We start from the raw sequence: 13,419 nt of genomic DNA on the forward strand, positions 1-13,419 counted from the left end.
AATGGGTTAACATTGTAATGCAAACTGATTCACACTTGTGTAAGTTCGTGTATCAATGGGTTAACATTGTAATGCAAACTGATTTACACTTGCGTAAGTTCGTGTATTAATGGGTTAACATTGTAATGCAAAACGTAAAAAATAAATACAAATAGGAAGTATATAAAAAAAATATCTTGATTAAAACCCATAGCATGTTTGTTGAAATATAAAAGTATTGCATATAAACTCTTGCAAAACAGGCAAGTATTAAAACACTACAGCGCGCCTAATAATTTGGTTTAATTATTATAATATACTAATATATTACGTGATATAATAAATATTCTTTATTCATATAATATATCATCTAATCGTCGAATTTATATTATATATTGTCTAATTTAACCAATTGATACGCAAACTTAAACAAGTGCAAACTGGTTTCAGTCGCTTAAAAAGCACGAAGCTGCATAGTATCACCTGATAATTAAGATTTTAAATAGAATCTTAAAGTGCTTCTAATAATTTGGCCAAGGACTCTATATATGAAAATAAACTAAGGACCCATCACATAAAGGCAAATAAAAATCGTGATGACCCGATGCTGACGTCATTAAAAGCAGAGACAACAAAAAAGGAATATCATGTTTAAAAGAAACTGAGTTCGGGCAAACTTTTTCAATTGAGAACGGTCGTCAAAACAAGAGGCCCCCATGATTGTACATTTCAACCAATATTTTTTTTGTGTACCTTTTTTAAATATTTAATTTTGTCTTTTTTTAGACACCCCCCTTTTCTATTATTTTATGAATGTTTCGCTCATGTTCCCCATTTTCTTTCCTCTTTTATCTTTTTTCCCATCATTTTCATCTTTTGCTTTTGTTTTTATCCATCTTTCCGTTGTTCTCTATTAAACGTCTTTCTTACTTTAGTCATTTTTTAATAATATTCCCCCCCCCCTTTTTTTTAAATATTTTGTAACGTTTTCTTATGCTTTAAACGATAAAACAATTTTTTCATCTCTTCTGTTCTCTTTCGTCGAAATTAATTTTCCTAGCTATTTATAAAAATTCATATTATGTAACTTGCATGAATATTTTTCAGTGATAAAGGAGGGCGCTGATCAAGTACTAAGCATGGCAGGACTGCACAACGATGATACAGAGGATGTACAAACTCTTCGCGCCCGAAGAGGTTAGACTGCCACTGTTTAACTGAACTGTGTTCGTATTGCTCTCAAAAATCAATCTGGATATTGCTGTTAGATAAATTATAACTCCTGTAGTAATATTGGTATTTTGTTGTTGAAAAAAAATTTGCAGAATGATACAAAATAATATGTTTATTAATATATTAAATATTAAAACTAAATATATTAAAACTGTGTACTTCATTATTTAAATAAAAACTTAAGTGATATCTGAAAATTATTAAAATCTGGTGCATTGTTTATCTCAAAGTGTTATGCTGTTTCATTTTCATTTAGAATTATTCATCCTATTTAAAACTTATTTTTTTTAAAAACCATTTAAAAAGAGTAGGTGACCCGGATTCGATCCCAGCAATGTCTGGTCGTTACGAATTTCGCATCCGGCTTGCACGGACCACAGTTCTGACGCGAAATATCCTCAGTGGTAGACGGATCATGGGTTAGAGTCCCCTTGCCGTCTGGCTAACTGTTAGAGGTTCGCTTGATCTTTTTCTCCATGTAAACCAAATGCGGTTTAGTTCCATCAGAAAGTGCTCCACGAAAGCTAATTTCTCCCAATACTGCCTCCAGGAGTTCTCTTGTCTTCTGGATTGTCATCAAAATTACAAGGCTACGTAGTTGAACATTAGTAGTCGCAAACTAAAAATTTGGGTCAGCTGTTCAACGGTGGTTATAAAATAAAAATATATAGTTCATATGATATTAATGAAAAAGTAGTGCAGAATTGGACGTTAAAAACTTTCTTTTATGGGATTAAAAACTGGACAATAACCAAGTTACATGAAAATAAATTATTGACCTTTGAACGCGAAATCTTTGTCCTAGAGAATAACAGCATGGCACAGTTCTTGAGAATAACAGCGGGAGTTCTTTGTTCGTTTTTGAACCTGAGAGTACAAGAAGTACAAGAACTTGATATTGCTAAAATAATTAAATGTAAGATACTACAATGGCCTGAACAACTATTCCGATCTGATAATACGAATCGATTAAAATTATCTCAATTTTATTACTCATTATAACTTTTTTTCTAAGGGGAAGAAAAAACGGGTGAGGGACAATCAATTGGGGTGTCTTGATTCGGTGGGGAAAGACTTCTTCTTCTTCTTCTTCTTTCAAATCCCCATTTCTAGCCTAGCTAGACAAGGTCCATGAGATTGTTCACCTTCAAAAAGTCTGAAACAAGTAAGGGTCTTTCTACAAGGTCTTGTTTTAAAAGACCGAGGCAGTCCAGTAGATGTTCAGGGGATGCATGGGCCGAAGAGCACTTGGTACAGAGGGCAAAGCACTTTTCTCCTCCAGAGTACCTCAGTGATTTCATGTGTCCGCAGCGGAGACGTGTGATGGCGGTTTGAGACTGAGGGTCTTTGTCCGCTGTCAAACAGCTACCCGTTCTGGTACCCTGGCACCAATTGTGACTGGGTGGAGTAAGCCACCCTGATTTATTTTTGGCTTTAGCAATGGAGAAGAGCTTTGAGGAGGTAAGAGACACTGGAGGCGCAGTGGCCTCAGCTGCGCATGCCTTGGCAAGACTATCTGCCATTTCATTGCCTGATATATCTACGTGTGAGGGTATCCATTGTACATGAATTCGACAATATTTGGAGAGGTGTGAAAGTTTACAAAGGATGTTCGTGCTAGTATTGTCCCTCACTCTGTGCCAGCTAGCCATGTGCTGAACAGCGCTTCTACTGTCGGTAACGATCCAAATCTCTTTCGGAATTGAAAGAGACAGTATTGAGGCAAGTCCATCGTCGATTGCGATAAGCTCGTTCCTAAAAACGGAACAGTGGTCGGGATTCCTTTTCTGGATCTTAATTTCGCTCATCTGAGATTTGATGAAGATCCCACTCCCGGTGTGATTGTCTTCGTCCTTGCTTCCATCCGTATATATTTCATATAAAGGGGAAAGATTTTCATATAGTAAGTAAGGGAAAATGACAGAACCGTGCTGCGGATAGGACTAGATGGCAAAGACAACTTGGGTTAGACTTGAACTGTAACAGGCAGTAGTGCCTTGAAAGGAGAAGGAGAGTATTAAAAATTTAAAGCATTAAGCAAAACCTAATATTTTTAAAAAAATTTGGTACATAACAGGCTCATAAATATATTATTTAAATGTGATTAGTGATTATCAGATTAAAAAATGTGATTCAGAATAAGTAGTAATGGGATTAAAGTAATGGGAGTAGTAATAGTAGTAATGAGAGTAGTAATGGGATTTTTTAGACCAACACAAAATGATGACAGTTTACCAGTTATAGCAAGATCTTGGGAGAACCATGCTTACCAAGACTTATTAAAAAATGTATTTTGCTATTTAGAAAAATAATTGTAATGAAGTCCCCGTAATCACAGGTATTCATTTATTATCAGAAATCATTAATATAAAAATGAAGTAGTTTTCCACATAGTTTCATATGTTTTGCGGGAAACAAACAGCCCCGGTCGTTTCTTTTGTTAAAATTATTGTGACTTTAAAATTCAAGAAAACCTTTTTTTTAAAAATAACGGTTTAAGAGACACCATTTTACTATATATATGTTAACAATGGCAGACTCCTATATTTTACTTTTCCCTAAAACAAAACATTTTTACAAAAATCACGGTTTAATTAAGGGACACCATATTCTATATGGAAATATAGGAGTCACAATAGTAGACCCCTATATTTTACTTTTCCGAAAATAAACTGACAGAACGAGATAGTAATTTTAATCTTAAGGTATTAATCGTTAAAGCGCAAATGTTCCTTTTTTGGAATATATCTCTTTTTCAAAATGTTAAAGACTGATAAATCTTCTCAGTACTTAATTCTTTTTAAATTTTATTTTATAACCTTGTTGAAAAGTAGACAGAATTTTGGGCTTACGACTACTAATTTTCAACTGCGTAGCCTTGTCATTTTGAACCGTATCCAGAAGACAAGGCAACTTTCGAGCTGAGTACTGTGAGAAATTTGCTTTTATAGAGGCCTTTTTGATGGAACTAACCTTCATTTGCGTCATAAAAAGGGGTAAAACTTGAACACGTCCCATGTTTAGCCAAACGACAAGGGTGCTCGAACGCATGATCCGTCTACCACTGAGGATATTTTATGCCAGCTCTGTAGACTGTGCGAGGAGGGTGCGAAATTATTATATACCAGCCATGGCTGTGATTCAAACCCGGTTCACCTCTTTGGATGGCTCTATCCCCTGAGCCACCACCTCTCTAGTGCTTACAATTTTATTTTATGACCGTCGTCGAACAGCCGACACAATTTTTAGGTTTACGACTATTAATGTTCAATTGGAGAAGCTGAATATTACTATCAAAATATATTAATAATGTAAAATTATGTATCTTGTGATATACATCCTGTTCTAAAAACATGTGGCCAATGGCTGCTTGTCTGCATCTTCATCTAGAACATGAAATATTTAATTTTCATTTTACGCCTATTGACATTTTAGTTACCAAAAAGTTCCACTTAAAATTAAAAACCACAAGATGGAAGGGAGAAAAGCTGTAGAAAGGTCGCAATCGCCCACATGAATTTTGATGTCGTTGCTGATATTCTAAAATTAATTAATTATATAAAAGTGCCAACTTTAAACTAAGACTTCAAGATAGATGAGTAAAGGGCTGTAAATGGCCACAGGTGTCCAGATAATTTTTGACGATGATGATATTCACAGCAAGTGTCATGTCTTCTTAGCAATCGTTAATTGAATTAGATTTTAAGTCCATGATTTTGTTTGATTTAACCAAAACGGTTGCTGATTGAATAAAATATCCATACATTTTGTATGCAAATCCGATACTGCAATTTTCTTACAGGCACTTTCCCAGTTACTGCAAACTTAGAGTCTGGCAGGTAAACGGAGGTATCCGTAATTGTATCTGAAATCAAAACAAATTTATTTGATATAACCAAATGATTGGTTTTTAAGCGAAGAATAGTTTACTTCGTATAAAATAAAATTTAAAATGAGACTTGAAAACTAATCAGAAAACTTAAGATTTGTTTTCTTTATATTAATTTCGTGCTCCTGATTCATATACAAAAGACTATTTTTATGTTCATAAACAATGTAATAAGTATTACATTTGAAAAAGTATCGAAAATCATTTGAATATGTTTATTACACGATGAAAAGAGCACTGGTAAAATTGCCGTACTGTATGGTAATGGTATAAATGGTAAGAAAACAAACATGAATTCTGGCAATAAAAATCAAAACATAAGATAGTTAAATTATTAATTATGTCAATTTTTCGTTCATACGGTAACGATTTTCGTCGAAATTCTGGTTTTAAATACAAAACTGAATAGTTAATTTAACCAAATTAATGGTTTTTATGGCATATTTTAAGGTAACCTGAAAAAATTACCAAATTTTAACATAGTTCCTAAATTTTACCGCATATTTTAAAACCATGCTTTACAGTTTATTTTTTAGAAAATCATTACGAACGTGCTTCGGTGAAAACCTACTGAGCTTTTTGGAGTTCCCATTAAAACAGGAGCACTGTAAATTTTGCCATATCCTGGTAGTTTTGTCCGTACTTTTTTTCTCAATGATCTGCGAAACACTTACATGCCTGCCAACTTTTACGCTATGGCATAAAAATTTATTTTTATATTTAAAGTGGGAGTAAATATATACTATTTTTTTCCTTTATAAACTTAATTTTTAAAGGGTTTTGATCTCCACTATTCTTAAAAAAATTAAGCATATATATCAATATGTGAATATGTGTTACCGTGTTACCATCATGTTATTCAGCTTAAGCTTTTCCAAATACAACGCATTTTTTTGCTTACAATTGAAATTTCGATTCCATTTTACTGGGAAAAACCAAAATGGAAGAGATTAAAAGTTGGCATATATGCACTTACACTCCTCTATAGATTACGGAAATTGATGAATAGTTAAGAAGAAACAAATGAATAGTTAGAGGAGGAAAAATATTGTCAATAAATAACGAATTTTTGATGAGGAAGATGATATTAAAAAAATCAAAACTTGTTTGATTACCAAAGGAAATTGTGAATGTGAAAAAAAAGGGGCTGAAAGTACTAAAAGCAAGAAAATACCTTCAAATTTCATCTAAAAATCTAGCTGGAATTTGTGTTTTTGAAAGCTGTATCCTCAATTGCGATTCATCATATTGCCATTCATGTTTTTTCGTTCCTTGCATAAATATTATTTTGGAAGCAATAAGTACACTTTCCTACCTAAATTTCGACAATATATGCGTATCTTAATTTAATAACAAAGAAGAAACATACGAATAAAAAGCTCCTTTAAACTCTGTTTAATATCTTAAATAATTTATTTTATTTTATTTAATTTTAATTGTGAGCTTATTTTTTGTCTAACTTTGTAAAAAATGCTGGTACATTCATTAAAAAATAGCAAATAGTTCTTGGATGATAAAACTATATTTTTTTCTGCTCATGGAGTTTTAAATATTATTTCGAAAATTACAAATCAAGCATTAGTGGTCTAAGACAGGAAACGTAATTAAATTCTAGTGCAGATTATTTGCATATTTTCCTTGTAAATAGATGCAGACTAAACGTCATCAATTACGGTTGATTTAATCACTAAATTTAAGTAAATGGAGTTTATAGAAACCATCACTTAAATAAAAATAATAGTTAAATTCAAATTAATATCTTGAAACTCAGTTTTCGCTCTATGAAATTATTTTTCTGTGTTTAAAATTACTTCCAATTGATCTAATTTTTCCATGACGATTAAAAAATTAAATATCTTTTTACAATTAAGAACATTTTCACGAAAAATGAGAAGTTGCGTAATTGGGCAGTCTAGTGAAGGAAAGATTCCAAACAATGTTCTCAAAATTGGATTCAAAATTTTCTTAATTTCGGATTCAAAAGCATTATACACGGATAGAAATTTTGAAAGGCGTTGTGTTCAGCGCTCTTTGAAATTTCTAAGCGATTTGAATCATAGTATTGTCGTACCATTTATCACGTTGTCTGCAACTTCAGTACAGGGGCCAAATGAACTAGATTAATTTAAAATTTAATATCTTTTTAGTTCTTTTAACTATAGTTCGCGATTCTGAAGTTCAGCTGAAGCATTATCCAATTCAAAATGTTATTAAGGATACATTTACAAACGTTTTCTTTTCAGAAAAAAATAGACATATTTTTCGAAAATAATTTCCTATAAGACTTGGAATTACAGTAAATAACGTAGTTTTTAATATGAAAATTTACGAAATTTTAGCCTATAGTTTTTAATTCTCTACAATTTCAATTGGAACCTAATTTCAACTGAGCTATTAAATTGAATCAATGAGCTCGAAAATCGGCCGTCCTAAACTAATTTTACAGGAGAAAGAAAAAACTGAATAGTTATGTATCAGCTTGATACATATTAGCCTCATTTTTATAGTTTTTGTCATTAAAATATGGCTAGTTACAGAATAGTTGATTGCAATTGAACGATAACATCACTTAAGTTTTAAAGTTTAAAAATAATTAGAATTTGAAATTGAACGGTTTTCGGGCAAAACTTTAAAACTGATTGTATGCATTACTTTGAACAAGCGAAAATGTTAATAATTTGTCGCTTAGAAATAAAATGAAGACTTTATCCAAGTTAGAAACTACTAAATCATGGATATTTGTGTAAATTTAGAATTCTTTTAGATTATGACTATCGGTGCTAGGAAACCTTTTCATTGAAAGACAAAAACTCGTTCGGTTTATATTGCAAAAATTTTTTTGTGATCTGCAATTTCCTTAAGGTTCATGGCATCTTTTCCTGAATATTCTTCCTTAACTGATTATGCCCTTTCGTGGTACTTTTGTGCAGAGTAAATAATAATTTTCATAAACCACCAATAAAAGGAGACACTCAAGGTTTTGTGCTTTTGTAAGTAAAATTTATATAAAGTTACATCTTAAACTGTTGTTTCTCCTTTCTTTGCTTTCCCATAGAAGCATTTTGACAACAAATTTTTTCTATGATTCACCGGTCACCAGCTTTAGAGGTTAAGTGTTTGTAGTCCCCTTCCTTACTGTTCATAGTTACTTCTATCCCACTTTATTTTTGCATGTGCACCATCTAAAAAACTACCCTCTGAATCACTCATTGTGTGATAAAAAGTATTAACAAATTAACAAGCCTAAACTGAAGAATTAATTGTTAGGTAATGAGAACAATTTAATAATCAACAACAACAGCTTTAGTAGAAGGTTATATATTTATTGTTAAATATAAGCTTCGAACTCATCACAATGTGCTGCTCAACAACCCTTATTTCTTTGCAGAACAGATAGCGCAATATATAGAAGAAAATTGTAAAGCTACATCAGAGGTAATGAAGGTAATTTTAAATTTTATCGAAATTAATATAAAAGCTCCTCGGGTAAAATTACCCAGCTTTTTGGTGTTCCCGTAGAGCCCAAAATACGGTAAACTTTACCATATTCTGATAGTTTTGGTAATACTTTTTCCTATGTGCAATATTCCTTTATATATTTTATACTATATAAGATGAAACTACGCGTATGATTTTGAAATTAAAATTTTGAATTTCAAAAATATTTAGAAACAAGGGAATTAAAAATGACCCTTTTGTAAGAGTGTGTTGGAAAATATATTTACAAACTCAATTGAGTTTTGAGAAGCATTGGTATAAAAATTGATAACATCTTCATATTTGAAATTCAGTTTATTAAAAAAAATTATAACAGGCTCATAGTTAACTATACAAGTATTTACTTTCGATGAAAGTAACAAATATAATACCTTCTTATTGTTAAAATGTAAACATAGTCATGTAATCAAAAATGAAAGGCTACGTTAACACAAAATGAAAGAATGAGAATTTATAATTTAACAGAGTTGTGTAAATATAGATACTGTTTGCTTTATACTAAAATATACAGTCTATATTCTTTCAAAGCATAAAAGAGTGCAGTTTTTCTTACTCAACCGTCTTTCTTTCAAATACTGTGATTTTCGTAACTGAAAAAAAAATACTTTGAGAAGGAAAATGTTATATTTAAAAACACCAGTGTGTCGCCATATATAAGTAATTACAGATTTTTCCTTTATAATTAAAAGACATTTGAGTTTCAAGTGAAACACGTAATAACTATATTCATTTTTTAACTATTAGCTAACTATGCTGAAAATTAAGAAAAGGTCTTGAAAATATGAAACGTTTACGTGTAAAAAAAATGCTTATTTCCTCGGTTTAGAAAGATAAATTTTCAAATCAAAAATAAATAAATAAGTTAGAAAAGAAGGTGCAATGTAGATTATGCATGAAATATAGTTTATCACCTATGACTATTTTTTGGACAGTGTTAGATTTAAATACTACTTAAACCTATATTAAAATGTAAATTTTGTCGTGTTATCTTTCAAAATAATGAACTTTCTATGAAGTGTCTGATAATCATTTTGTGAATTTTTTTTAAAAAATGCAATAGTTGTTTTAATATATTTTTTTTTGTTTTTGCTTTTGTGGCATACTAAAAGTATACAATGTTGCAAAAGTAGCGGCACTCAAGGTGCCAGTGCTTTTCATAGTAATATCTGTTTTTATCGTAAAATTTTACTAAGCAAAACAGTTGATATACCAAAAATTTTGCCGTATTTAAGTGTAAAAATATTGTAAGTAATAAGATAAACAAAGATTTTAGTGTTACAACTCTAAGGGTACTTTCTGTTCTGTTAGGGTACTTTCTACCGTTATTTGATCAGAAATTTTTTGCGATATAAATAAAAAAAAACTCAAGCATTTTCATTGGATAATGTTTGAATTTAATCGTCTTTTTCAAACGGAATTCTACAAATGTTGTTCCTTAATGAGCATTTTTAGAAATTTAAGTATTTTATACAGTAGTTTGTTTACAGTATTGATGAATATCTTAGATTAGTTTTTAGCGTAATTTCAGTAGATTTTAACAGATTCATCATAATCGGGTTTTCTCAGTTAAAACAAAAATTAAAAACTATTTTAAAAATTTAAAAGCTGACAAATGTAAATATAAAACTACTTACTCAAAATTATTTAATGCATCATTATATTGCATTTCGAATTTTATGAATAATATGTAAAATTTCTTAGAACTTTCAAATTTTTTTACTAATCTTATAAAACGGCTCCTTTACCTTTCAGTGGCAGTGTTGAGTGATATTTCATAAAAAAATTGGTAAGAAAAATAAACATCGAGAACTTGAGATTGCTGAATAAGACGACTATCAAAATACGTTGATGAGCCATTAGATTAGAGATTGACAATGCTGTAAAAATTGTCTAGCACTAAGACGCATTTATTTATTAGAGCGCTGTGATAAATACATATACAGCGTCAATCACTTCCAACGAAAGCATGAATTAAACTCTGATTAACAAACCTTCTATCACAAATAAATAGCTGGACACGAGGTATGAGCCATTATATTTTCAAAAGTCTCAGAGAACTAAAATTTCCACGCACTTCACTTTCAAGAAAAATAGTGGAGAAAAAGACTAACAACTGAGCTTATTTTTTTCAGTTTTTAAAACGATTTTTTCAGTCTATTTTTGGTCGAAATGGACAAGTTTAAAATTGTTATGTTTGACAAAAATTCGTATAAATGATGCGACAAACTTCTAGGGTAGTTAGGGCACATCATCAGAATTAAAATTGCATAGAAACCAATGTCTGGAAATGACGCCATTCACATATGAGCGTTGGTTAATTATGGACAGTTTGTCTGTTTCTGAACAGTTTATAATAAGGGAAGGGCCCCTCGTCACGTTTGGCGACATTTCTAGGCATGGGTTCCGATGCTTCCAAAATTAATTTACTAAACCAAAAAATTTTCTTAGAATAACAGTAATTGCTGCAACTAAAAAATTTGCAAGTTGACATGCATGAATTTTTTTATAATGGTCTTTGAACAAACGACCCAATTTTATGAGTTTTCGACCAATGATGCTCAACTCCGTAGCCTTGTAATTTTGAACCCAGTCCTGAAGACAAGGGAACTCCTGGATCGAGTATTGGGAGAAATTTGCCTTCGTGGAGGACTTTTTGATGGAGCTTATCCACATTTGCTTTACATGGAGAGGAAAACCACGAAAACCTCCCACGGTTAGCCTGATGGCAAGGGGACTCTAATCCATGATCCGTCTACCACTGAGGGTATTTTACGTCAGCATAGTGGTCGGTGCTGGCCGGGTGCGGAATTCGTATCGACCAGCTATCGCGGGAATTCGAACAAAGTTCGCCTCATTGACTGGTGANAATGGTAATATCATTCCGTCAATACTATTTTACGTCAGCACTGTGATCGGTGCAAGCCGAATGTAGAATTCGTATCGACTGGGATTCGAACCCGGTTCGCCGCATTGGAGGGCGAACGCTCTATCCCCTGAGCCATTGCTGCTCGACATGTATTGTTGTACAGTATATTGTACAGTATAGTGCTTCGCCTTGTTCGCTTTCTAGATGTATTTCTAGAATCCTTATCAAAAATAAAATTAAAAAAAGGAATACACATAAAGGTAGCAGATTAATATTTCAGTGATGTAAAAATGAAACTACTTTCAATATCTGTCAAATTACAGTACAGGAAAGTGGGTGTATTAAACACCAAAACAAGTTTATTGGAGGTTGAAAGCATTTCTAATAATTGTTTTTGATTTCATCTTTGTTTCCTCTCATTATCAAACCTGTCCAATTGTTTATTGCATTCATTTCGCTGCACTGTGATATGTCAGATTTCGATAGTGTTTTTTTTTTGCTCGCTTAAATATTAATTTGCCACCCTCAGCGTGTGCACTCTTTTGTTTTTGATTTGGATAAAGAATCTAAAAATACGTATTAGAACCTGGTAACGAAAATGAATTCAGGTGTTTCAGCAGTTAAATAATATGGTTAAGTTTCAAAAATTAAGTGCAAGGTTATCTAAAGTTGAAGTACTCGAGGGTAATCTAATGATAAACCACACCTTTAGATTGTTGACAGTTTTCAAATAGATGAGAAAAACACCTGGATTTTCATGAAGGATAGGAGATTTTTTTGCGAATGACAATGATGTTAAAGATACGTTTTCTTATTCTAATTTTAAATAAGTCAAGCCATTTATATTTTTTTGTTGTCTTTTTTTTTTTTTGACAACATAATTTTTTATTCAAAGGTCAAATAAAAATTAAATCAAATTTTGGTAAATAATAACACAGCAATATTTATAATAGCAAAGTTCATAACGACTCAGTAAAGTTTATAATGAGTCAAAAAGTTCATAATGACTTAGTAAAGTTCATAATGACTTAACAACGTTCACAGTGACTCATAAAAGTTCATAATGACTCATAAAAGTTCATAATGACTTAATCAAGTTCATAGTCACACATCAAAGTTCATAATGACTCAGAAGAGTTCATAATGACTTAATAGAGTTTATAAGCACTCATTAAAGTTTATAAGCACTCATTAAAGTTCATAATGACTTAGAAAAGTTCATGATGACTCCATAAAGTATATAATGACTCTTTAAAGTTCATTATAAAATAGCTAAGTTCATAATAACTCAGCAAAGTCATAATAAAATGACGAAATTCGCACTAACTCAGTAAAGTGCATAATGATGCTGTTAAAGTCGAGTATTTATTTCATAGGCCTGGTGATGACTCACTCTGGGCTAGTGATCATCACATTGTTCACATTCGCTTGTAACAGCCAGTAAATAGCTGTCGCATGAAAGAGCGAAACCCCTTCTTTTTCTTTCTCGCCAAGCACTCAGCAAGGCTCTTTTCTCCTGCCAAACTTTTCTTCACTTTGGAAGACTTGGCTAAAAGTTTCTTTTCTCTCACATCAATAACATAAGAATGATGAGGGCAACCAATATCGCTGAAATTAAAGAGAAAAAAATCAATTATTTTGGGTGAGTCTTGATTGTTCTCTTTTTGGTCAACCCTGCTGTAAAGGTCTTTCAGAAATTAATAGATATAAATTTTAAAATTTACCTACTTATTTTATTAAAATTTCCCAACTCTTAAAATCAATTTCTTAACTATTTTCAACTTCACATAAACTTCGTAAAACATAAACGAATGCAATTTTTTAATCAACGCATTTATTTTAAGCAACGTGTTTTTATGCTCGATAAAAACAATTAGCACAATTACTTCTTAGTTGCCTATATATTAAAATTTTATGAAAAGTAAAAAGAAAAAGAAATGTATATCTTAACTTT

General features: G+C 31.5%; 1 long non-coding RNA gene across 1 annotated transcript in view; it reads left to right on the top strand.

The window, feature by feature from the left end:
* The first annotated feature begins 13,092 nt into the window (after positions 1-13,092).
* The window catches only part of LOC107443573 (uncharacterized), a 22,984-nt gene continuing 22,657 nt past the window's right edge, over positions 13,093-13,419 (top strand). Inside the window, exon 1 of the long non-coding RNA XR_011636756.1 lies at positions 13,093-13,107. This is a non-coding gene — a long non-coding RNA (uncharacterized lncRNA). The remainder of the gene's footprint in view (positions 13,108-13,419) is intronic.

The sequence above is a fragment of the Parasteatoda tepidariorum genome, chromosome 5 (assembly GCF_043381705.1).
Source record: "Parasteatoda tepidariorum isolate YZ-2023 chromosome 5, CAS_Ptep_4.0, whole genome shotgun sequence".
NCBI classification, from domain to species: domain Eukaryota; kingdom Metazoa; phylum Arthropoda; class Arachnida; order Araneae; family Theridiidae; genus Parasteatoda; species Parasteatoda tepidariorum.